The sequence below is a fragment of the Notamacropus eugenii genome, chromosome 4, assembly GCF_028372415.1.
Source record: "Notamacropus eugenii isolate mMacEug1 chromosome 4, mMacEug1.pri_v2, whole genome shotgun sequence".
Lineage (NCBI taxonomy): Eukaryota > Metazoa > Chordata > Mammalia > Diprotodontia > Macropodidae > Notamacropus > Notamacropus eugenii.
In genome coordinates, this window is record NC_092875.1 from 314,727,931 (window position 1) to 314,752,541 (window position 24,611).

A 24,611-nucleotide genomic window follows, 5' to 3' on the forward strand; every position below is an offset into this window, starting at 1 on the left:
GTGTGTCTATGTATTTCTATTAATCACTATGTATATAATGTAGATATATGCAAATTCATAACTACACCTCAAGCTATTCCTAGATTTAAACACAGATATAGACATAAATTGAGTCCAGCTAGTCTCTTAAGCTAACAAGAAGTCGTTATCAACAATTGTCCCTTAGGTGTCTTGGATTTTATGTACCATAGACATATATCAAAAGAAGTGTGTGCCAAAGTCATTCTCATTCCTCTCAATCACTCTTCCTTGCTTCTAAACTACAGTAAAGAGCTTTTTCCCAGTCATCAAGTCATCCCAATCTTTTGCCATTCAAGACTCCTCACCTATATTCACTTCATATAGCCTATCCATTGTTATGTCTTCTGGTTTCTACCTTTACAAAATCTCTTATTCTTCCTTTTCTCTCCATCTTCACTACCACTACACTATTACATGCAGTCAGGACTAAAACCTAGACTATTGTAATAGCCTGGTGGAGGATCTGCTTGCTTTATGTCTCTCTCCACTCCAATCTGTCCTCCAGTCAACTGTGATGGCAAAGAAAGTGGAATATTTTGTTGTTTTTGTTTTGGTATGATCAAATGCCTCCCACGGAATCTTGCCTTTTATCAACCAAAAGTCTTTACTAGGAATAAAGTACAGAAACTACTAGGAGTAAAGTACAGAAATACTTTGAGGGTGAGATTTTACTTTAGAGCTTACTGGAAGTATTCTTTTGGCCAGAGGAGAAGCCAATAAGAAGCCAATAAAGAGTCTCCTGCTTGGAAAACCCAGATATTGGTCCTTCCCTCTCTGGTAACTATGGTCAGACAGTTGGACCTGTCTGTTGATGGTCATGCAGAGGAAGCCATGTCTGTTAAACTTTTATTTCTCTGATTTTCTTTGAAGTTCAGGGTGCTGACTCCCCTGAACTAAGCAAATGATATATGTGCTTGGTTAAAGGAATGATATTTGTGCTTGATTAAAGTGATTGTTAACCCCTCAAAAACTGCCTTTTCTTTTAGAAAAGTAGATCAAAGAATCTTTGATAGCAGGCCACCCTGTGTATGTTGGGGTGCTTACTATTATATCAGCTGAAAAAGATATTGCTACAAAACAGACTTCTGACTAAGTAATCCTCAACTGAACTAATTTCACCGGCTTCCTACCTTCTCCAAGATAAAAAAAAGTAATTCAATCATATGTTTAGCTTTTAAGTCAAAACTATCTGGTTTCTTCTGATATTTCCAGTCTTCTTATATTTTACTCCTTAGTATACTTATACTTAAGACTTAGAGTCTTATTTTCTTATTCTTACTTCAATGGAGACTTCAACTTCTGATTTTCTGCCTTTCCATTAGCTATCTCAGTGTCTGGGGTTTTCTGCTTTCCTACATTTGTCTCCTCGATTCCCTTAATCTCTCATGACTGAGCTCAACCTACCTTCACCAGGATGCTCTTCCAGCATGGTTCTCCAGTCAAAACAGAAGTCCTAACAGGATATTTTATTAATATTTTGTCATACACACAAACATACATACATATATATATATATATATACATACACAGAAACACACATATATACATATACATACACATACATATACCCAAATGTGAGTGGGTATGAATGACATCAGGCCTTGTGATGTCAACTGAGAAGTCACTTCTTCCTATGGAAACCTTCTCTAGAAAGCTCAACATTTCCAATTGGCCTACCTTTCCTTATATCTCACCCTGATGAAAATAATTCCTCTTTTAGACCTGTCAAGAACTTTTCTGGTTATGGTGAGCAGAAATAGCTCTTTTCCAAGGCTTTAAGTATGAGATTTCCTCAAGCTTTTCTGAATTTCAGAATAATGACACTGATTATGAAAATTATCTTAATGAAATGAAAATATCAATTTATGAAGAAAAATATACTTTTAAACTGGAAAAAAATTATTACTTAATTATATCTCATGTATTTTCCTTGATCCGTCCTACAGCAGTATAAAAATGGTTACTCTCCAACAATACCAAAAAAATACACAAATGCTGTCAATCTTGAACTCCATCAGCTGGGGATAAAGAAATCAATTTATCCTCACAATGCATTTACTTTTTTATTTTAGCCATAATCCGAGTTACTAAATCTGAAACAACTTAAAATTAAATTATTTAAGTGAACCATATACAATTTTCTGATTCATTTAAAAAAAAACTTTATTATGGAGTAGTGATATGCATTTCTTTTCATATTATTCCTTTTTATATTTTTGAGAAAATATTAGAAGTCTGCCTGCTCAACCATGTTCATTATATTTTAGCACCACATTATTTTTAGATATCTCAAATTGATGGATTAAGGGAAATAACCATATTCAATAAATTAATTTTAGTCAGGTCAATAGGTATTGGGAATTATGGTTCCAGCCAGACACATTCATGGAATTGAGGACACAATTTGGTTATCACAAAAGGAACCAGGCCCCTCTCATAAAAGGCTCATTTATTTCATATAAAGGGGAAAATTTTACCATGGCTTTTGAATCTGGTAGAGATTTTGGGTATGAAAGAAATATTGCACTAGCCTTGCAGAGGATAATGCTGAGCAGGCCTGGATCCTATCACAAAAATATAACTAAGAAAAGTAGTAATATGATGTCATTCTCTTCCTCTGCCTTCCCCCTTCTTATCTCTCTTTGTGTGTGTGTCTCTCTGTGTATGTGTGTGTGTCTGTCTGTCTGTCTGTCTCTCTCCTCCCCCCTCTGTCTTGCTCTAACTCTCAATCTCTTTCACTTCTCTTCCTAGGTGGTCAGTTAATACTCTTGGCCCTTCCAAACTTTTCACGCGGTGTTATGGCATATTTCACTGGGACTATTACAGGTATTAATAAGTAACTATTTTAAGATTTTCCGTAATAATTTATATCTTTCTTTTTTTAATGTTTAGCAATTGTATGGCAGTGATTGTTAAACATTAAAAAAAAAGAAAGAAAGTAAATGATAAAATGCATCTGTCTCCTATTGATAGAGAAGTATGGGACTATGGGCTGTAGACACATATCATTGTATAATCCTTGAGATGTTGTTACTATTATTTGGTTTTACCCAGTATTTTTATTTTTAAATGGACATACAGTGATCAATGAGTAGGGAAGAGAATATATCTAGACATTACTGTGGTTCAAAAGAAAAATGCAACAATTAAATAAATTTATTTGGAAAAAAGTAATAATTTATATCTTTCATAGATAGGATCAGTTGCATTATATAAGAAGCATTTGTGATAAATATGTAGATTTTTGTGGAGCTAGGAATTTGTATTCCTTTGTCATGGTACAAATTAAATATCTTGCTTTTGAGTAAACTTGTATTTAGCAAATTAAGTTACCTCTCTATGTGTTCTATTGTATTTTCCCCAAAATTGCTGAAAGTATTTTCTCCCCCACACAAATGTAGGAAGCTGCATGGGCCATGAAAAATAGGAAAGGATGTAAACATAGAGTTAAATAATTCCCCCTCTTTCAGGTTCTATAAAACCAAATCCACTTCATCTAGGGATGGGAAACTTAAGAGTGTAGTTATTGTTCATTACATTTGATTAACTTTTGAGTAAAAATGGCTATATCAAGAGGAGGTGGCACAGCAAGTAGAGCACCAACACTGGAAAGGTTCAAATGTCACCTCAGACATTAGATACACTTACTAGCTGTGGAATCTTGGGCAAGTTACTTAACTCCAATTGCCTTGCCTTTTCCCCTCCAAAAAAACGAGAAAAAAAAATGGCAACATCAGGTCAAAAGGAGTTTAGACCTCAGTTTTAATAGCTAGCCTCTTGATTCTCAGCCCTAAATCAAACTTGCCATGAGATAAATTTCTATGTTCTCATAAAATTTCATAAATGTTATCAGTTATTTACATGTGATCCTAGTGGTGGTGATGATTAAAAGGTGGCAATATTAATTATAATAGTTTTATTATTGATAATAAAAATTTTGACTGAGAAGCTTTCCTCGACCCTTTATTTGCAGAATTGAAGTGAATAGGATAAAGTACTCCTCTCTCTGTGGAAGAAGAATGCCCCTCAGCTAAGCATGACTAATTTCATTTTTTACTGAGAAGCACTTCCAAATTAATGATGTCTCTCATTTTATCCTCTTTATCTCACAACAATGCATAGAAAGTTCAAATATTTGTTACCTTCTGAAACACCTTTGCCAACTACAAAACAAGTTCTCCAATACTATTTTTGGGCATGTAGGAAACAAGCTCATCATATATTTTGATTCTCAAACTCCCCAATATTGTAAAAATTGTTTATGGTTAAACATTCATTATCTTTTAGAAATATGGCTTCATAATGTGATGTAACTTCTCCTCATATGTCTTATATGTAGCATGAGTTCTGGAACCTGATTCAAGTAGACGACAAACCAGGATGGTTCTTACCAACATGAAAATGTTTCAGATATAACTATGATAAAAGAAAGAGGGTCTGATATGTTATATCCCTATTTCAGTATAGAAAAGTTCTTCAACAAAACGTTTGTCAGAAGATCATGGGTGTTTACATCACAGCAAAATATGAATCTTAGAAGGATCACCATTTGTGTCAGGCTGTTGAAATTCTAGATCTCTTCAATTTTCAAAACATACTAATTTTAAAAATGAATTTTCTATTTGGGCAAGGCAACTTTGGTTCTCTGGGAAAGGGTCCGTTTTTTCATCTATAAATAAGGATGTCAGAAGACAGGATTTCTAACATGTAAAAGACAGGATTTCTAACATCCCTTTAAGCTCTAAGTCTATGACACCACCACCCACAGTACATTTTATTAATGTTCAAGTAAATTGCAAAATGAAACACATGCATGCTGATTATTAGTCATATACTTTTTAAACCTTAATTTTATTTAGCAAAAGAAAGACAAAATTGCTTTAGAATTATTTTATGTATTAGTAATAGCATCAATTAATCAAAGTTACTTCACTTTATAAGAAAATCTAATAAGAGCATGCACATAGCATATAAAAAAAGAAAAGCTATCACAACTTTATAAAAAGTTTAATATTTCAAAAGGAAATTAAATACACCACACATTCTAAAAATTAAAACATGATTTTCATTGTTAATAGAATTCATTCCTAATTGAATTGTTAATGCAAGTCAAAAATATTTACTTAAATATCAATATTCCAGGGAACAGTTGATCATATAATCAACACTATTTATAATTATTAATTAGAATCACTCTGCTCCTAATTTCCAGTATTTATTCCTTTCATTTGGATATACTCTTCTTTAAATGCTAAAGAAAGAATTTTTTTTTAGAATTGAGAGCTAACGATGCTACTTTATTTTTAAATGGATGAATCTAATCAGAAATTCTCACAAGAACGAAAGACAATTCCTTTTGAGTTGAGCTATTCAATATTCTATCCAATATTCTGCAGAAGTTATTAAAATGAGCAATTGTATTTTCATAATTTGTTTTACATCAAAATTAATATGTGAAATAAGAAGATCTTGTCAGCATAGCCTCTGGAAAATGGAGAATAATTCTCAAAATTTTTATACCTAATTTTTGTCTCCATCAATTATGTCACATGGACCTTAAACACAATCTCTGATGTGTTTCACAAGGAAATAAACTATCTAGTCTTGACCAAATTTACAGAGAGAAGAGCCATTTAGGGGACAGGAGAATTTTGAGGATTCTGAGGTATTAATTCTGAAGGTATTTGAAAAACAGTATACCAAATATTGGGAGGAAAAATAAATTATGGAATTTTTTAATAGGAAAAAGACAAAATCCATTCATACTCTACTTTCTCATATCATTAACTATGTGTTAGAATTGAATTGCTCATATAAAGGGCATTACTGGTGAAAATGAAAGAAAGTAACAGGCCAATTTTAAAAATATATATATTCTAAATATACCATAGATTTCTAGCTGCATAATTGCCTTAGAGGTATTAAGAAACAAATTACCATTGTTTGTGTATGTGTGTATGAATACATGAATGTATGCATGTATATATTTATGTATAGGTAGATAGAAAGAACTTTCAGCTTAGAATTCAAATGCAAAGTTTGCCATTGATATCACTAGAGGTTGTTTTATGAATTAGCTTATTTGACAAACATTTATTAAAGTCCTAGTAAAATTATTTGGAGTATAATTAGATAAGGGATTTTTTCCCTCCTTTTTAATAAGGAAAGACTGACATTTTAAAGACCAACATATATTTTGGTGGGGTTTTTTTTGTTGGTATATATTATATTTCTCTTTGTGTAAACTGAATATTTATATATATATATATATATCACATATGTATATACATGCCATATAAACATATGTACATGTATGCAGATTTATTTGCGCACACACATGTGTGCATACTTATTTGTGTGCATTTAGAATTTGTTGAACAACCACATCCACAGAACTCTATATGAGAAAATAATATCAGTCTAAAAGAAGAAAACATTTATACCAGGGCTCATTATTTAGCTGTATGCATTACTGTTTATTAAGGATTTGTGTGCATACCAATGCTATTACTTTCAATTTACAGGAACAAAAATGAAGGTATGAGGTAAATTTTATATACATACATACATACATACATATATATATATATATATATATATATAATTTGACAAAATAAAGATCCAAAATGATTTTGAAACATTAATAGAATTATTCAATTCCCAAGTCTCAGAACATTTAAAAGAGAAATAAGTAATTTCCTCTTGACAATTACATCTCCCCTGAACTCTTCTAGTAATGCTGAATGTACTACCATCTTAAGAGGCAACAAATATTTTTATCTTTAAGAATAAATTGGAATATGCCTCACTCTGTTTAGAGAAATGTTTGCCAAACCTTGTCAATTCTATTTCTATAAGCTAGCAAGTGTAAGAGTCAGGAACTGAATTTAACTTATTCACGTTTAGGTAAACGTACTGTCCTATGAAAGAATGGCTGATCATGGAAATTAGGAATTGCTTCATTTTATTTTTGTCTCATATTACCAGTACCTTGCTCAATGTCTAACAATAGAGGATATTTCATAAATACTTGGTGATTGTTTGATTGATGATATACCAAATTGTTAATCGAGATGTATATCCATAAGTTACTGATGAATTAGAATAAAAAATTTCTTCAAGATGTCTTTTAATTCTAAAATTTGCTGTTATGTGAAATGCACAAAGAAGTAATAGATAAAATAAGTAAGGCTAATATGATATATAAGTAATACATATTGTAATGTATTTAACAATGATCGTAACATTTAAAATAGGAAAGTATTTTCTAAATCAAAGGCATATAGTCATGTGTCTCATGGATTCAAATCACCTATAAAGAAGGGGATATATTTTTTTTAGAAATTGCAAGTTTCTCACATTTGATCACAATAGGAATTCCAATTGCTATGAAAAACATAGTAGTAAGGGAGAAGGGTTCATAATCTGATTTTTTTTCAAAATATAACAATTTATATGATGTAAACTTCTGTGTTGATGGAAATCTCTATCTGAAGATCTATATCTCTGCCATTTTTTCTGTCTCTGTCCCTGTTTCTATCTCTGTCTCTGTATTTTTGTGTTTCTGTCTCCCATACATATACACACACAGACACACACATGTTATATGTTTATATGTACACTTGCATACGCACATACATACATACATGTGCAAATGCATGTATATTTATATATGATACATGCACACATACACATATATAATTTGGAGAGAGAGAGAGACAGAAACAGAGAGAGACAGAGAGAAAGACAGACAGAGAGAGAGAGAAAGACAGACAGAGACAGACAGACAGAGATTTGTCCTAGAACTATACATTTGTAATATGAAACTATATTTAAAAACTGCAAACATATTCCCCACCTACCCAGGGGAATTTTCTTTCTTTATTCTATTTTCTTATTTAATTATACTTGAAAAGTAGTTGTCTTTAAAAATAAAATTGAGCCTAATTCCCCATAATGAGTAGCAAAATAGGACAGAGCACCCTTAAATAAAATGGCAAATTGATCCTTTGTCTCAGTTGGATAGAGACAAGATGTCATGTTTAGTGATCAGATATTGTGATATGGGAAGTTGACAGAATTTTGAACTACAAAAGTTATAAAGCATTCTTGAAAATGATAACCATTGGCAATACTCAAATGAGTACTGAAGATTGGAATATATGAAGAATTTTCATATAAGTTGTGGATTTTTAATAGTTTAGCTCCAACCACTGTTCATAAGACTGCAAATGATATAATATATAACAGAATACTTTCAGACACTAAGTGTTCATTATTAAAATCTAAAGGAGCCTAGAGCAGAGATTTAAAGTTCCATGTTAATGAAAAATGATGAAATAAGTTGGCTAGAAATACCATAAATCAACAGCTGACTGGGGATTTAGGCTTATTCAGCAAAAAGTCTTTGGGGGAATTTATTGCAGATGACTGAAAATCTCAAAAACAAGAATTACATCAGCCAATATCCCTGATACTACATTGGTGTTACGTATTTCTAAATGCCTTTACAAATACTGTGATTTCTGCATAAATGTTTAATATTATTTTATCTTTCTCTAAAAAAGTAATGAAGTGTCCAGAATAAAGAAAAGTTGAGTAAAAGAGGTAACAATATAGTGCAATGAATTAACTTAATTCAACAAGCATCTATAAAATATTTAATAAAGACAAAGCACTGTGCCAGACATGAAGGATGCTCAGAAAACCAGCAACAACAAAACGTGACTCAAGAAGTCCTCATAAACAATTTTTTATGAAAAGCTACAACTTGTACAGCAATGAATTAATACCAAACATTCTCTACGTAATACAAAGCAATTACAAAAAATGGTAGAGAGCACTGAAATTTAGAGGGCGAAGATCAAGAAAAGCTTTTTTTGGGAAGTAAATGGCTACTGATTTATGGAGTCTGAGAAACTGAACTGAGAAAGGAATATATTCCAGTGATGCACAGAAGCAGAAGATGGAACATCCTGTACTGGAATAGGGGAAGCAGAGTAGTTAGTAGGCTGGTTTAAGTAGCTAAGGGAGAAATGTGAAATAAGGCTGAAAAGGCAAGTCAGTCAGGCTGGAGATGTTAATAATTGCTTGTTGAATTTAAATGAACTGAAATGTGTGTAGGGAAGGGAAATGTCATTCCTGCATACAAGTAAGTTTATGATTGTGGCATAGAGAGTGACACAACAGGACAGGAAAAGGCATGACCTGACCAGGGACCCAAAATAAACCTATGGAGTCAGGGGAAGCCCACATTCTATGAAAAGATCTGAGGTCAAGTTAAAGAAATATTCTGAAAGCTGAGACAAAAAAGATAAGATATAAGTATTGAAGTCAAATAAAAAATTAAAAAATTAAGTAGAATTAATGAAAAACTCTTCAATTTCTGGCAAGTAAAGGAAATCCAAGGACCAAATGATGTCTCTTAAGATCCAGGTGGAGACATACTAGAACTCTGAACTCAAGAATTCCAGTAAGGCAGTGTCCCTTTAACCACCAACCTTGCTTCCAATTTAGCCCCTGTAGCTATACTAAAGGAAGAAATGCTAGTGGTTAAAAAACAAAACAAAACAAAACAAAAACATTGCATTTCCAGAGTTACAGAATAATCCACAATCCCAGCCACCAACAACCACCACCAAGACAGTGCTGCTAACAGGGCTAGTTAGTCCAAGAGGCCTGGGAATAGCAGCACAGACTCCTATCCCCAGTACAACTAATCCTTCCAGACTAACATCCTTTTCTGCCTACTAGTAAATTAGCCATTAACTAAGGAAACAATTCCTATGGAGAGAGGCCTTTCATCATCACTACCACCAACTGCCATCCCTACAGCAGGCGAGATTAAATGAAGTAACAGGGAATACAGAGGGAAATAAAGGAGATGAAATTTTTCAGTTAGTTCAAAACATAGCCACAATCTCAACCACCTCTTGTTCTGAAATCCCAGTGCAGGAAGTCTAGAAGCCTGAGCCCCAAAGAACTGCAAATACCAGTTTCCACAGATGATCAGCCTTGCTTCTGATCTTTCATCTGTGAACATTGGGGGAGGGCATTGTTTTGTAAAGAAGTAAGCTGAAAACTCATGTAGGTACTCAAATCTGGATCCTTAGCAACTATAGCTATTGTATATACACAGAAAGATGTCAGTACCAAATCCTTAGTCCTGTGTCATGTTTCAATGTTACAGATTGATATGGTTTTGTCAATGAAAGGTGAATTAAGGAAATAAATTACCATTGTTTTTGACATGGCATTCTAAGGAACACAGGAACTTTCCATTTGACTTGAAAACTATGTGTTTTGCCTTCCTCTAATAGAACGGTGTTGTTGGTCATTCATTTTTAAAGAGGACCAATGACATCACAAGGGTGATGTCTTGCCTTGAGTATGAACTGAATTCAAGTGAGTCAGAGCTGTGCAAGGTCTTCAACCTCATTGTCTCTTCCAGAGTTTTCAAAGTGCAGTGGCCAGACAAAAATAAAAACAACTAGCAATGTCCCAGGTTGTAGTGGATTACCTTGGCATCTTTAATGTCTGACTGTACTAAGGGCTTCATAGTGCAAATTTCAGATGCCTGCATGGCTGTTCAATTTTAAATAGAATGTGAGTTCTTTCTGAACTCATTATGTGTGAAACTAATGAAGGAGGAGATAGTGGCAGAAGGCATTTGGGTGAAATCATGAACATTTGCTAGAAATGTTATAGAGAATTTTATTCAGATCCAATGATAACAGAAATCCTGTCCAATGTCCTTTTCTGATTCTGACATTCTATAAAAGTTAGAGATCATTTACATTTTCTTCTGCTATTTAACCCCTCATGGAGAGAGAGAGGAAAAGAGAGAGAGAGAGACAGAGACAGAGAGAGACAGAGAGAAGTCTTTATATCTATATATGCAAATATTTTGTTTAAACTTTTTTAAAATTCATGCATATTTTGGAGTACTATAAGTTCAGACTCTGAGGTTTAAAAATCAGTTCTAATATGGGAATAAAACATACCACCACCTAACAAATCTGCCATGCCCCCTTCCCTTGACCTTGTTACACACTGCATTTCGTGGGTTCCTTCACCTTGGACCTCTTCACAAATGTTTTCAGCTGTGAGCAGACAAAAATCAACAAATAATGAGATGAACTGAAGTATTTGACAATATGCTGAAGAAGCTACATTTAAAAATGAATTTGTTTCAAGTTTAGCATTACATAGAAATAACCAGAATGATATATTTATCATCTCTTTCAACTCCTAAGGTGATTTGGAATGTTATTTTTAAAATTTTGAACCATTATTTTCAGAGGAAGACATTAAAGATATCTATAATCATATGAAAAAATGCTCTAAATCACTTTTGATTAGAGAGATGCAAATCAAAACAACTTTGAGGTACCACATCACACCTATCAGATTGGCAAACATGACAGAACAGGAAAATGATAAATGTTGATGGGGACGTGGCAGAGTTGGAATACTGATTCATTGTTGGTGGAGCTTTGAGCTCATCCAACCATTCTGGGGAGCTGTTTGGAACTATGCCCAAGGGGCTACAGAGATGTGCACACCCTTTGTCCCAGTGGTATCGTTTCTAGGACTGTATCCCCAAGAGATCATCGAAATGGGAAGGGGTCCCACATGTACAAAAGCATTTATAGCAGCACTCTTTGTGTTGGACAAGGACTGGAAATCAGGGGGATGCCCATCAATTGGGGAATGACTGAATTAATTGTAGTGTGTGAATGTAATGGAATACTATTGTGCCATAAGAAATGATAAACAGGAAGACTTCAGAGAAGCCTGGAAAGACTTATATGATCTGATGCTGAGCAAAGGGAGCAGAGCCAGGAGAACTTTGTGCACAGCAACGACCACAGTGTGCAAGAGCTTTTTCTGGTGGACATGGATCTTCATAGCAATGCAAGGACATTTAAAAAAAAAATTCCCAACGGTCTTCTAAGGCAAAATGCCTTCCACATTCAGAGAAAGATCTATGGAATTCAATAGCAGAATACAGCAGATCATTTGTGTGTGTGTGTGTGTGTGTGTATTATGTCTTGGTTTGTTATATGGTTTCTCTCATTTATTTTAGTTCTTCTACACAGCATGACTATAATGAAAATGTATTCAATAGGAACATATGTGTAGATCCTATATGGAATTGAATGTCATCTTGGAGAGGGAGGGGCATGGTAGGGGGTAGGTAGGGTGAAAAAAATCCAAGTTTTATGGTAGTGATTGTAGAGCATTAAAAATAAATAAAATGAATATATTATAAAAAAGAGAGAAAGATTGGATTGAACTAATAAGAAAATCAAACCATTCTACTTGATTTTTTTCTTATACTTTTGGAGTCACAGCAAAAAATGCTTACGGAAAAAGAAAATCTCACTCAACAAGTGCATTTTCTAAACTCCTTTGCCCTTAATACCTAGCAGACATCTCAATGACTTCAGTAGCTTTTTATTGTTGATGGTGATGACAATGACAGTTTTATAAAAAAAAAAAAAAGTCAAAGTACTTGAAAAGCTGTCATATCCAACATCAGCTGAGCTTTTCAGTATCTGTAAGTTGGAATAAATAGAACTGACATCTCAAAACCTAAAAAAAATCTTCACAAGAATATAGTGCTGATTAATATATCATGGAAGTATTTGTGAAGGATAAGAACAGTATATGAATCTCTGCATCTCCCTGTCATAGTATAACACTATACGCTTGAATTCTTCTTTGCTATCTCATCATTGTAAAATGTTAGTCTGGCTTTCTCAAAGGCTAAGTAACCAGGCTAAGACTTCTATTTCTCCAGCAAAACCTGAAGAGTCCTGAATCCTGGCATGTAATAGATTGTGCTTGCTGTTCAAGAGTCAGACTTGCTGAATTTGAAGAGGTTCTTTATCAGAAGGCTGAACTAGTAGACAACGCATTATTTTCAAATAAAAGGGCTAATATATATAATATGAGTAGTTTACTGGAGTGGGAGGCTTCCTTATACTGAAATCATAAAAATAAAATGGATTTGTACATGTTATAGTCCTTTCCTACCTAATTATGATTTGGCTTAAAAGAGGCATGGTAAATTTTAGCCTAATATGTTCTTTCCTTTAATAGGTGTGGCTTTGCATGATAATATTATTAACACTCTATTTAAAGGAATTAAAGAACTATGGAGAATATCCCTCTTATTAGGGTTGTTAAAGGGAATATTGCTTAGCGATTACATATAATGCAATTATCATGAAGGAGTCTATAATCATTAATGCTATTACATTAACATATTCCTAATAATGATACATAGATTACCAGTATTTAATACTTCCAGACATAATGCATGCTTTGAAGTTTTAACCTTATCAGTAACCCCATGATCTGGACTCCCAGGGGCTTTAAGAAATAGACTGAATTCTAATTTCACTTTCAGTTTAAGCTATGTCTGTTAATATGCGATGTGTTTGTGAGGAGGTGGAGAGGCTTTGAATTCATTCATTCATTCTCATTTCTAAAAAAAGTAATTTGGTGCATTATTGAGTGTAATCTGATGCAAATCAGGGTTTAAGAGTCCCTTTCCATTGCTAAGCATACCACTAAGGAGTCAAACTGCCAATAATGTTGTTTAGCAAAAATGGACTCCTTGAGATGCTGAATCATTTACTTAATGGGCATTATCAACTTTTCAGTTGAATAAATTAATATAGAAATTAAATTCCCAAATATCAAATTTTGCTGAAATGTATCTAAAATATAAAAATGCAATAAATGAAAAAACATAACATGAAACTTTCTCTATATATACTTGCATGTTTACATATATATATATGTGCATAATAGTGTTTGTATGAATGTGAATTTCTTTTTCCTGTAATGTACATTTCTTACACATCAGCTTCATTACAGAATTATTATGAATAGTAATCATTTTGTCTATTGAATTTCAGCATTGCGTTATGGTTCAAGGATTTTATAGTCTCAAAAGTAATTTAATTTCTAGTTACAACCATGCAAAACAGAAAACTACATATATATCATCACCAAGTAAGTAAGTTGAAAACCAGGAAGGTCATAAATAGGTAAGATTAAATTTTCTGCATAATCACATCATTCCAAATGTTTTGATTGGTCTTTGGTGTGAGAAAATAAAACTGACAATAAAATCACTTCATGAAAAAATTGTCATGAAAGCAACTTGACTGCTAGCAAAGACAGCACACCCTGAGAAATACCCACTAACAATGAACTATTCATATGCATAAAATAAAGAAAAAAAACTCTAAGCATATAAGGGAGATTTTTTTCCCCCTCTCTCTTTGCCTTTTATTCCTTTCCCTGATCCGTAGTGACAGAGGAAGTCCAAGAAAGTAACATATTAAGAAACTTAATAATAACATATGATGAATGAAATTCTTTTTGGGACTAAGCTTTTGGAAGTTGCATTTTTGAGAATTTTGGGTTAAAATTGAAAATGAACTAAAAACAATAGCTGACCTTTATAAAACACTTGAAAGTATAAAAATGACTTTACACACAATTTCCTGGTTTTCAAAAAGGGGAAGACAATGGATTCTTCAATGGATGAATTAACTTGTTAAAAATTTGTGGGAAAATTTGAGAGCATATTACTAAAAGGAACACCTAGAAAACGAAGAGGGACCACAAACTGCCTCATCTAGAACAGGAATTTCCAAGGAAACCTTATGTCATTTTTTGACAAAATTACTAATCTGGTAATAGAAGAGTACACTACAGATGGATATTTTGGACAAGGTAGAAAGATAGAATCAGATTGATAATACTGTTTCATAGGTTCACATCTGGTTGAATGAAAAACATAAATGGTATTTGTTAATAATTACCAAGATAGAAAGAAATCTCTCAGTGGGTTACCCAAGTTATTTCTCCTTAGCCCACTGTTCTTTAGAATTCTTTCATGATGTGGGTAATGATTAGACAACATCCTTACAATATTTATTAATGGTTCACAACCAAGAAATGTAGCAAAAATAGGTTTAAAAGGCCAGCAACCAGAGTGAGCTTGACATACTTAACCATTGTATTCAATTTAATAAAATGAAACTTAATATTAATGTGTATAAATTTTTTTTAGTTAAAATGCCTTTTTTAAAATTCACAATTTTTTCAAAAGAAATTTTTCTTAACAAAAAGAAAACTGCTTTTAATGTCCTGAAAGTACAATATAAGTTAGGCAGATAATGTGACATTTTAAGAAGATGTTAATTTGCATAAAAAAAGTTACTGTCTTCTACTACCTTGGTCACCACTTCCTGCAGTTAGTGATGTTCTTGACATGTTTTACACATTTGGGGTTTTGTGTTCAGTTAAATCAAGACATTTTCAGAAGGATCATGATAAGCCGCAGAACACACTGAAGAGGAAAACCAGTTTGATGAAAAGTGGTGAATTCTTGTCATATGAAGATCATTTAAAAATTGACTATATTTAAATTTGAAAAGAGAAGAGGCAAGAGAAAATAGGACAGTCAAGTGTTGGAAAGGCCATCATGTAGAAAAAGAATTAGCCTTGTTGTGTTTGACTCTAAAATGCAGAACTGGGAGGAACAAATAAAGTTGCCAAGTGGAAAAATTAGGCCTGATCTCATGAAAAACTTTCTAACACAGGGTTTCCCAAAAGTCCTAGTGCAGCTATTAAGCTATTAAAGTTTAAAGCTATAGTATGATCTTTTGGGATACTGTAGTTAGAGTTATTTCAAAGTGTCAACTGCTGCCTCAGGAGCTGATGGATCCCCCCACATTAGATGTCTTTAAGCAAATGCTCAGTGCTTGCTGGAGGGTTTTTTGATTGTTTTTATATGGTTGCTGAGATCTCTTCAACCCATGAAATTTTGTGATTCTTTCATCTGATCATAAGATTTGGACCTAGAATAGAGCTTGAGGTCATCTAGCCCACCCCATAATTTTCCAGATGAGGAAAATGAGACTTCTAAGGCATGGGCCATTTATCTTAGTTCACACAAATAGCAAATGATAGAGGAAGGATTTGAACTCAGGACTTCTGACTCAGTACTCTCTTAAATATAAAATGTTGCCTTCATAACAACCTTCTCTGAGAGGTTGATGATGCAAGTATTATCATCTTCATTTTGAAGATGAGAGAACTGAGACCCTGCTAGGTTAAGTCCAAGATTCACCTAAATATCAGAAGCAGAACTTGAAACTGAACCCTGGCCTCTCCTGCTTTTCTTCCTCTATCAGTGCAACATTCTAAATCAATAGTTTCCTCACCAGAGTCTTGAGTAAAAGAGACAAAATGTCTTCCAAACATGTTATTTTACTGTCAGTGTCTCAACTTCTGGGAAAACCTGGTTTAGGACGGAACTCATATCTCCTTTGTTCCTAAAGTACTGATATCACCAGTCAAACAATTGGTAATCAAATGGAACATTTAAATATGGGATCTCACAGGCTGCATTTATGTGATGCCAAAACATTCTGTCATTTCAGTCCAAAAAAATCAGTAGAATTAAACTCAATTTAATGAGCATTTACTTAGTGTCAGGGGAAAAAGAAAGTGTTAAGTTGTTTGTTTCCTTGTAAACAAAGAGGTTGATTAGCTAATATTTTAAGTAATTTTTCTAGCCATTTTCCTATTATGCAGATTCATTTTAAAAGTTGCATGTTCAATTTCTATATGTGCATTTTTCAGCCAATATAAAAATATGTATACAAATAATTGGGCCTATAATTAGCCTAACTCTAGGTGCAATTATCTATTTATACCCTTGAAATGAAGGTTAAGTACCTAATTATGCTCACAAGCATTCAATTGTACAAGTCAAATGAGGCATAAAAATCTGTGGGCAACAAAGGGCAATTTCTATTTATATACTGATCAAAAGCATAGTCACAATTGTTATTGATATGCATGTAAATTGATTAAAATCTATATAATTGCATTAATGGTAAGTTAGACAATAATAGGACATAGAAGAGTAGTTGTACTCATTACAGTATGTCATTTAAAAAGTTGCTTTCTCCAATAGAGTTCAAGGCAATTTTCTAATATTTATGTATAGGACTAGACTTAGAATCGTATAATATTGTACTGGATAGAGAGCTTGCCTGGAAGCTAGAATAAACCGGATTCAGGTCATGCCTGGACAAGCCGTGTCATTAGGCTTTGTTTCAAAAAGTAAACTCTCTCTCTCTCTCTGATTACAAATTTCATTAACGGTGCTGATCTGCATTGATACAAGGAGTTTCCTCATATGGAAGTATCCCAAAACAAGAAAAGCACAGATTTGGTTTCTATCTCAACTCCCTTGACATATTAGACATCAAACCATGAGATTAATCAGAATATTTAAGACATCACTTCAATATTGTCCTTCATCTTATCCAAAAGAATCCTCAAGAAGCATGAATGCCCTTAATTTCATGTGCAATCAATTTTTTTAAAGCATTACTCTATAGCAGGTTAAATTTAATAGCTCTTTCATCATCTATTTAAGATGCTTTAAATAAGTTTTAGTGATTTACCATCCCTAGTAATTAGCTATAATTACTCACAATATATTTTCAATTATATAAGAATTTCACAGTAATCTTTTAAAGATGTGGGGATCACTGGACTGGAAAAGCTTACTTATAAGAAGTCCAGGCATCACATGTATGAGAGCGGTTTGTCATTAATTTGAAGGTTTTGGCTGAAATTTTCATATAAAGACAAAAAAATCCAGTGAAACATTTATGAAACATGGAGTCAAAGGGAGAAATCAAAGAAAATCAAGATAAATATTTGTAAAATGTAATACAGTCCCTGGCATTATTATTATTCTCCCTAGCCAATAAGTATTTCTGAGGTAATTACTATGTTCCAGAAGCACTGGGGATGCAAAGAAAGGGTGGGGAGCCTGTCTTCTATGAGCTTACATTCTGGTGAACAAGAAAACATACAAACACCTTTGCAAATATGAGTTACAAAAGAGGTAAATTGAAAGTAATCTTAAGAAAGCATGTAATGCTAATGAGAGTTAAAGATCTCCACTCATTAACGGGCCTGTCCATTATGGAAAGTTTGATTAGGGGGGATTATTTTTGTGAGAAGTGTGTGTGTATATATATATACATATTCTGAGGTGAGGTTTTACTTTGGGGGTTAGTTTGTGGAAGAAGGTTTGTGTGCCAGATGAGACTCTAGGTAGCCAATAAAGAGCCCCTTAGCTTTGAAAACCCCTATGTTGGTGCTTCTCTCTCTGGTAACTATATAAGTTCATACAGTTGGATCTGTCTGTTGAACTGTAATGTACATTTTACTTATGGTCAGGCATGTAGTGCCAATGTAATATTCACAGCATCCACAGCAGCCATGAATGCCAATGCTCAGTTCAGAATCTCAAAATACCACAGACTCTCCACATAGAAGGCAGAACTCAAAACACTTATTCAGACTGAAATCCACCACAGCAACAAATATCTATACAAAATAACAATGAAGAGGACAACACCATCCTAAGCCTAGGCTTCCCACAAATCAGGTTCATTACAACCACCACAAGCAGGGTCTCTTAAACATAATCATAAATAATCACAAAATTACTCATGCTACCCAGGAGCCTGCATCCTTCCTAGCTCCAACTCTTCTCAAGACACACTTACTCTCAGCTCTGCCTCTTCATGCTCCATCCATTCAGCAAACTCCTTGCACCACAGGCTCCATATGACTTAATGGCCTATTAATGAATATGAAAGATTTTTCAATTCACATTACCATTACACTCAGTCCCAGGATCTTTCATATTCATTATACAGGTCAGTGGGGCAACTGGTGTCAACAGAACTTTACAACAATATAACAGGGGTCACAACAAATGAGCACTTAAAACAGTAACTTCGAGTGGGATTTGAGCACAAGCACCTATCATTCCACCCTCGAACAAATGGGGCCCAAAATCTTGGGGTAAGGGGTGAAGGTGACTTCTTCCATAGCAATTTCCTGCTGAGATTAGACTTAGAGCTGTCCTTGTCCCAACAGGTCCCATTTGAGAGATCAGTTCTTTAGCTGTCATGTGGAGTTTGGTTCACTTCAGGTCGAGTTGACACAGCACAGTCATGGATAGAGGGTGATATCCAGCTTAAGTGATCCAGGATCCACAGGTGGAGGGTATTAAGCCTGCAGAAAATAAATCTGAAAACAAGGTGAACAGACAAAAGGCCAAAAAGAAACAAGGAGATGATAACCAGAAGCAGGGTTCTGGACAGCCAAGCTTCTGGAATACATGAACCCATTATCATAGCCTCATTCACTATTGCTCATTGTGTTTCAATTTGCAGTCCTGGGGAGATATATCCTATCTAACCCGAGCTGGGGCCTGGCCACCCCCATTTCCCCTTCTCCAAGTAGGTGTGAAGAACCTGGATACAATGTTTCAGAATGATCTACAGGGGCAACTCCCACCTCTCTGCTCAGTCTAAAATCAAGCCTTTTTCCTTGATACATTTAATACAGTTCATTAGTTGGAAAGCTATCCTTCCAAAATCTACCCCTGCTCTCAACAGAGAAACAAACAACTATTTTCTTGTCAATCCACTCTGACTCTGAATCCACTGAATCTTTTTTCTAGAAAACCTTTCTTCACTGTTTCTCGCCATCCAAGGTACCAATGATTGTCCCATCTTTTGGGTGAACCAGCTCAAAACATCTGTGACATCCTGCTGAACAAAACACTCAATTACTTCCCCAAATACTGTGGGGGCCCATTATTGCACTCCTTCCTTCTTAGTACTTGTGGAACCTCAGCCTCCTCACTTGTTTTGATCTCCTCCCACACATTCTCCTGGCCTGCGTTAAGGCGCAAATCAAGCCCAGTCTGTGCAAGGGTTGCTGCATTCACTTCCCTATTGTTAACTTATCGCCTCCTGTGAGACAAACCAACAATAGCCCTCTCTTCTACCACCCAAAACTCTCCAGCTTCCTCTCCCAAAGGACAGCCCGAACACTGCAGGAAAAAACGCTTCTCCTGCAAACCAGCCAACTCCCTTTCCATCTGAGTCTTCTTCTCCAGCAGTCGGTCTCCACATTTCCATACAATTCCATATCCTTTTAGCAAGACCCAACCTCTCCTACATACCCCCGCCATTTCTTTCCCAGGTTCCATCACTATTCCCTGTAAATATCTTTCTAAGTCTCTGGGTTCTTCCTTCTGTAGGCTCAGTTCCCAATTTTCACAAACTCCTGTGCCTTTAGCCCATTCTCTTTCTAGGAAGGAACAAAAATCCTCCCAAGCTGGGACGTCCATTTCTTCCTTTGTCTCCTCTGCCTTTCTGTCTCCAAACAGAGGTCTGATATTTCCCCATACCCTCCCTGTCGCCATTTGAAGCATCAATGCAATATTCAGAGCACCCACAGCAGCCATAAATATCACCGCTCAATTCAGAATCCTCAATACCCCAGACTCTCCACATGGAAAGCAGAACACAAAACATTAATTCAGACCCAAATCCATCACCACAGTAAATATCTATACACAATAACAATGCAGAGGACACCATCCCCAAGTCTTCCCCCTCCTAAGCTTCCCACAAACCAGGTTCATTACTCTCATCACAAGCAGCCTCTCTTAACAAAATCACAGTCACAAAATCACTCACGCTACCCAGGAGCCTGCATCCTTCCTAGCTCTGACTCTTCTCAAGACTGACTTCCTGTCAGCTCTGCTCTAGCTCTTCCTCTTCCTGTTCTACCCATTCAGCAAACTCCTCCCACCACAAACTCCATGTGATTTAATGGGCCTATTACCGAATAGAAAAGATTTTTCAATTCAAAATACCATTACAGATAGTTAGGAGCCCTGTCTGTTTATTATTGTTTCTTTGCATTTTCTCTAAAGTTCAGGGTGCTGACTTTTTCCCCTGAACTAAGTTAATCATACATGTGTTTGATTAAAGTGATTGTTGACCCCTCAAAAGATGCTTTCCTTTTAGAAAAACAGATCTCAGAACCTGTACAGTAGTCCTTCCTGTATATGTCAGGGTCCTTGCTGATACAAAGTATGAACAATGTGAAGATGTGGAAAGGTCTCATACAAAAGGTAGAATTTATGTTAATTTTTTTAAATGAAGTTAGGGAAACTATGATGCTCAGATGAAGAAGGAGACAACCCCAGGTATAAAATACTGTCAGCAAAATGTCAGGAACTTGAATTTGGAGATGGAGCATCATATTTAACGAACAACAAGTAGGAAGGCATTAACTTGTCATAGGTTTCAAAAGCCAAGTATGATTTTATATTTCATCCTGTTAATCAGAGGAAGTCAATGGAAATTATCAAACAGGTACTGCTGTTTTAAGACCTGTTTCTTAGGAGGATCACTTTGGCAACTAGAGACTTGAATAGAGTAGAAAGAGACTTGAGGCAGGGAGATCAAATAGTAGGCTTTTGCAGTAACCCAGGCTTGAGGTGACAATGAACTGTACCAGGTGGTGGTAATATCAGAGGAAAGGAGGTATTATGAAGGTAGGAAAGACAGGACTTCACAATAACTGTCTTCCTCAGGGTACTTAGGCTCACCTCCACACCACAGTGAGCCATCAGAATTGTAATTTGTGAAGGAATCCTTGGAAGATATAACAATAGGAAAAAAACTTGCTTAATTAGCCTCTGACAATAAACGCTAGATAAAGAACAATTAGGGACACATTTGCTCAAAAATAATATTTGAAACTGTGATAGAAGTGATTTAGAATAGAGTCTACATTGATGGGGGAATCCCCTGTAAATGTTAAGATTCTCCAGATATTATTATGTGCAGATGGCATTGTGTTGATTGTATTCAACTTGAAAATATTCCAGATCCACCTGGAAAATATTTTAAATCACTCAAATTATCCAAGTAGGAAGGATCCAATTCAATATGAAATGGCTATTTCTCTGATTTCTCCATTTATCTAACATAGTATTTCTCAACCAGCCGCCTGTGATCTTACTTACTTGTTTTTATATTTGTTTCAATATTTTAATGTATTTGAAAATAATTTTCTCTGTACTCTATGTGTTTCATTTTATGGATTTTAAAACATCCATATCCCCAATTGATAAATGGTCAAAGGATATGAACAGGCAATTTTCAGAGGAAGAGGTTAAGGCTATCTGTAATCATATGAAAAAATGCTCTAAATCACTATTGGTTAGAGAGATGCAAATCAAAACAACTCTGAGGTACCACATCACACCTATAAGATTGGCAAACATGACAGAACAAGAAAATGATAAATGCTGGAGAGGCTATGGGAAAGTTGGAACACTAATTCATTGTTGGTGGAGCTGCGAGCGCATCCAACCATTCTGGAGAGCAATTTGGAACTATGCCCAAAGGGCTACAAAAATGTGCATACCCTTTGACCCAGCAATATCGCTACTAGGACTATATCCCCAAGAGATCATAAAAATGGGAAAGGGTCCCACATGTACAAAAATATTTATAGCAGCACTCTATGTAGTTGCCAAAAACTGGAAGTCAAGGGGATGTCCATCAATTGGGGAATGGCTGAATAAATTATGGTATATGAATGTGATGGAGTACTATTGTGCCATAAGAAATGATGAACAAGAAGACTTCAGAGAGGCCTGGAAGGACTTATATGACCTGATGTTGAGTGAAAGGAGCAGAACCAGGAGAACTTTATGCACAGCAACAACCACAGTGTGTGAGAGTTTTTTCTGGTAGACTTAGATTTTTGTAATAACACAAGAACTTCTTACCAAAAAAAAAAAAAATCCCAATGGAAGATCTCAAGGAAAAATGCCTGCCACACTCAGAGAGAGAAATATGGAAGTCACTCACATATTGTAGCAGATCATGTTTGTGTATGTGTATGTGTTTGTGTATCATGTTCTGATTTGTTATACAATTTCTTTCATTTATCTTAGTCTGACTACATAGCATGACTATAGTGAAAATATACTCAATAGGAAAGTATATGTAGAATCTATGCAGAATTGTATGCAGTCGTGGGGAGGGAGGGGGGTACTGGGGAGTAGGTGGGGAGGGATAAAATCGCAACTGTATGGCAGTGATTGTTAAACATTACAAAATAAAAAAAAAAAACATCCATATAAGAAGGTCTATAGGATTCACTTAATCATCAAGGGGGTACATACCTCCAAAAAAGCATTAAGAATTTCTGATTTAGATAAATGGACATCCTATATAACTTGTCAAAAGGTATGCATATCTGGAGCAATCAGTAGAAATGGACATCAAACTGGGCTTAGAGTTGCAAAGATATAAGATTGTGGACTGCATTGCTTTCAGAAAATTGTGAAACCTTTTTACTAATGCCAAACTTCTATAGGAACAACAGTCCTTTTTTTTAATATGAGTGCTTTATTCAGGTTGCTATCTAGCAACATGACCAGCAATACTACTACCATCAAAGAAATAAGACGAGTATCTCAGAGAGGGCAATAGAAAAAAGGTACACTTTGAGGTGAACAGCCTCTAACATATAACCAAGAGGACCTCCAAAGGAGAAAAGAAGTAAAAATTATGTGACACAAAAAGATAATAGGTCGGTCATGTAGTGAAAGTGAAATATGATGGTACCCTACAGTTGCTGGAGAAAACCAAGGAGATCTGTGATGTAGTGATGGGCACCCTCTGCTGAATTGCTTCCAGGAGGACATGGATGAGAAGGATGGGTATGTATGGATGCATTATTATCAACATCTTTTGAAAGAATTGTTCAATAAATGATGTCGCAGATCCATATTAGTCTTTGATTCTGAACCTAGTTCTCTCCAAGGACCAAAGGACACTGAATTTCAAAATGACAAAATCCCTGCCCATACAAAGCTTATCTTCTAATGAGGAAACTATTAACTACAAGAGAGATATCACAAGCAACCTGGAGAATAGGGAGTGAAAGAAGTAAAAGGCATTTACTTTTTGAAAATTCACAAGCATGAAAATGTGTCGATCAGCTTGGAATGTTATATAATACATATGTGTGTGTGTATATATATATATATATACACATACACATATATATGTATATATACATATACACATATATCTATATATGTGTGTATATATTTATATATTCAATGTAATAGAACATTTTTTGACATAGCCACCTTTTATGAGCAAAAACTGGCAAGCCAATTTCTGGAAAGATAGATATACTCTCTCCCCAAGTATAACTCTGCAAATCACAAATTGAAATTGAAAATAATTGTGACAGTGAGATTGTGTGCCAACCCAACCAGATCAAACTTGAAAAGAAGAAATGTAAAGCACTAGTTTAGGTCATAAGCTTGTTTAGAAATGTAGGACAACGTGCCTGAAGACAATTTTGTAATGTCACAGAAATTTTGGATGAGCTCACCCTTAATATGGTTCAATGATTGGAAATTACAAAAACGAAACCAAACCTATCCTACTGTAATAAAGGTAGCATGTCCTTGTCCACAAACATAATAGCCCCACTGCACTCTGTCTTGGAATGGTGTCTTTTGGACATTATGACTAAATCTGGATTCCTCATTTTTAGAGGCACATTGATAAACATTTATCAAAATAATGGCAGCAAGAATGAGGAAGGTCTAGAAATCATGAAAACTT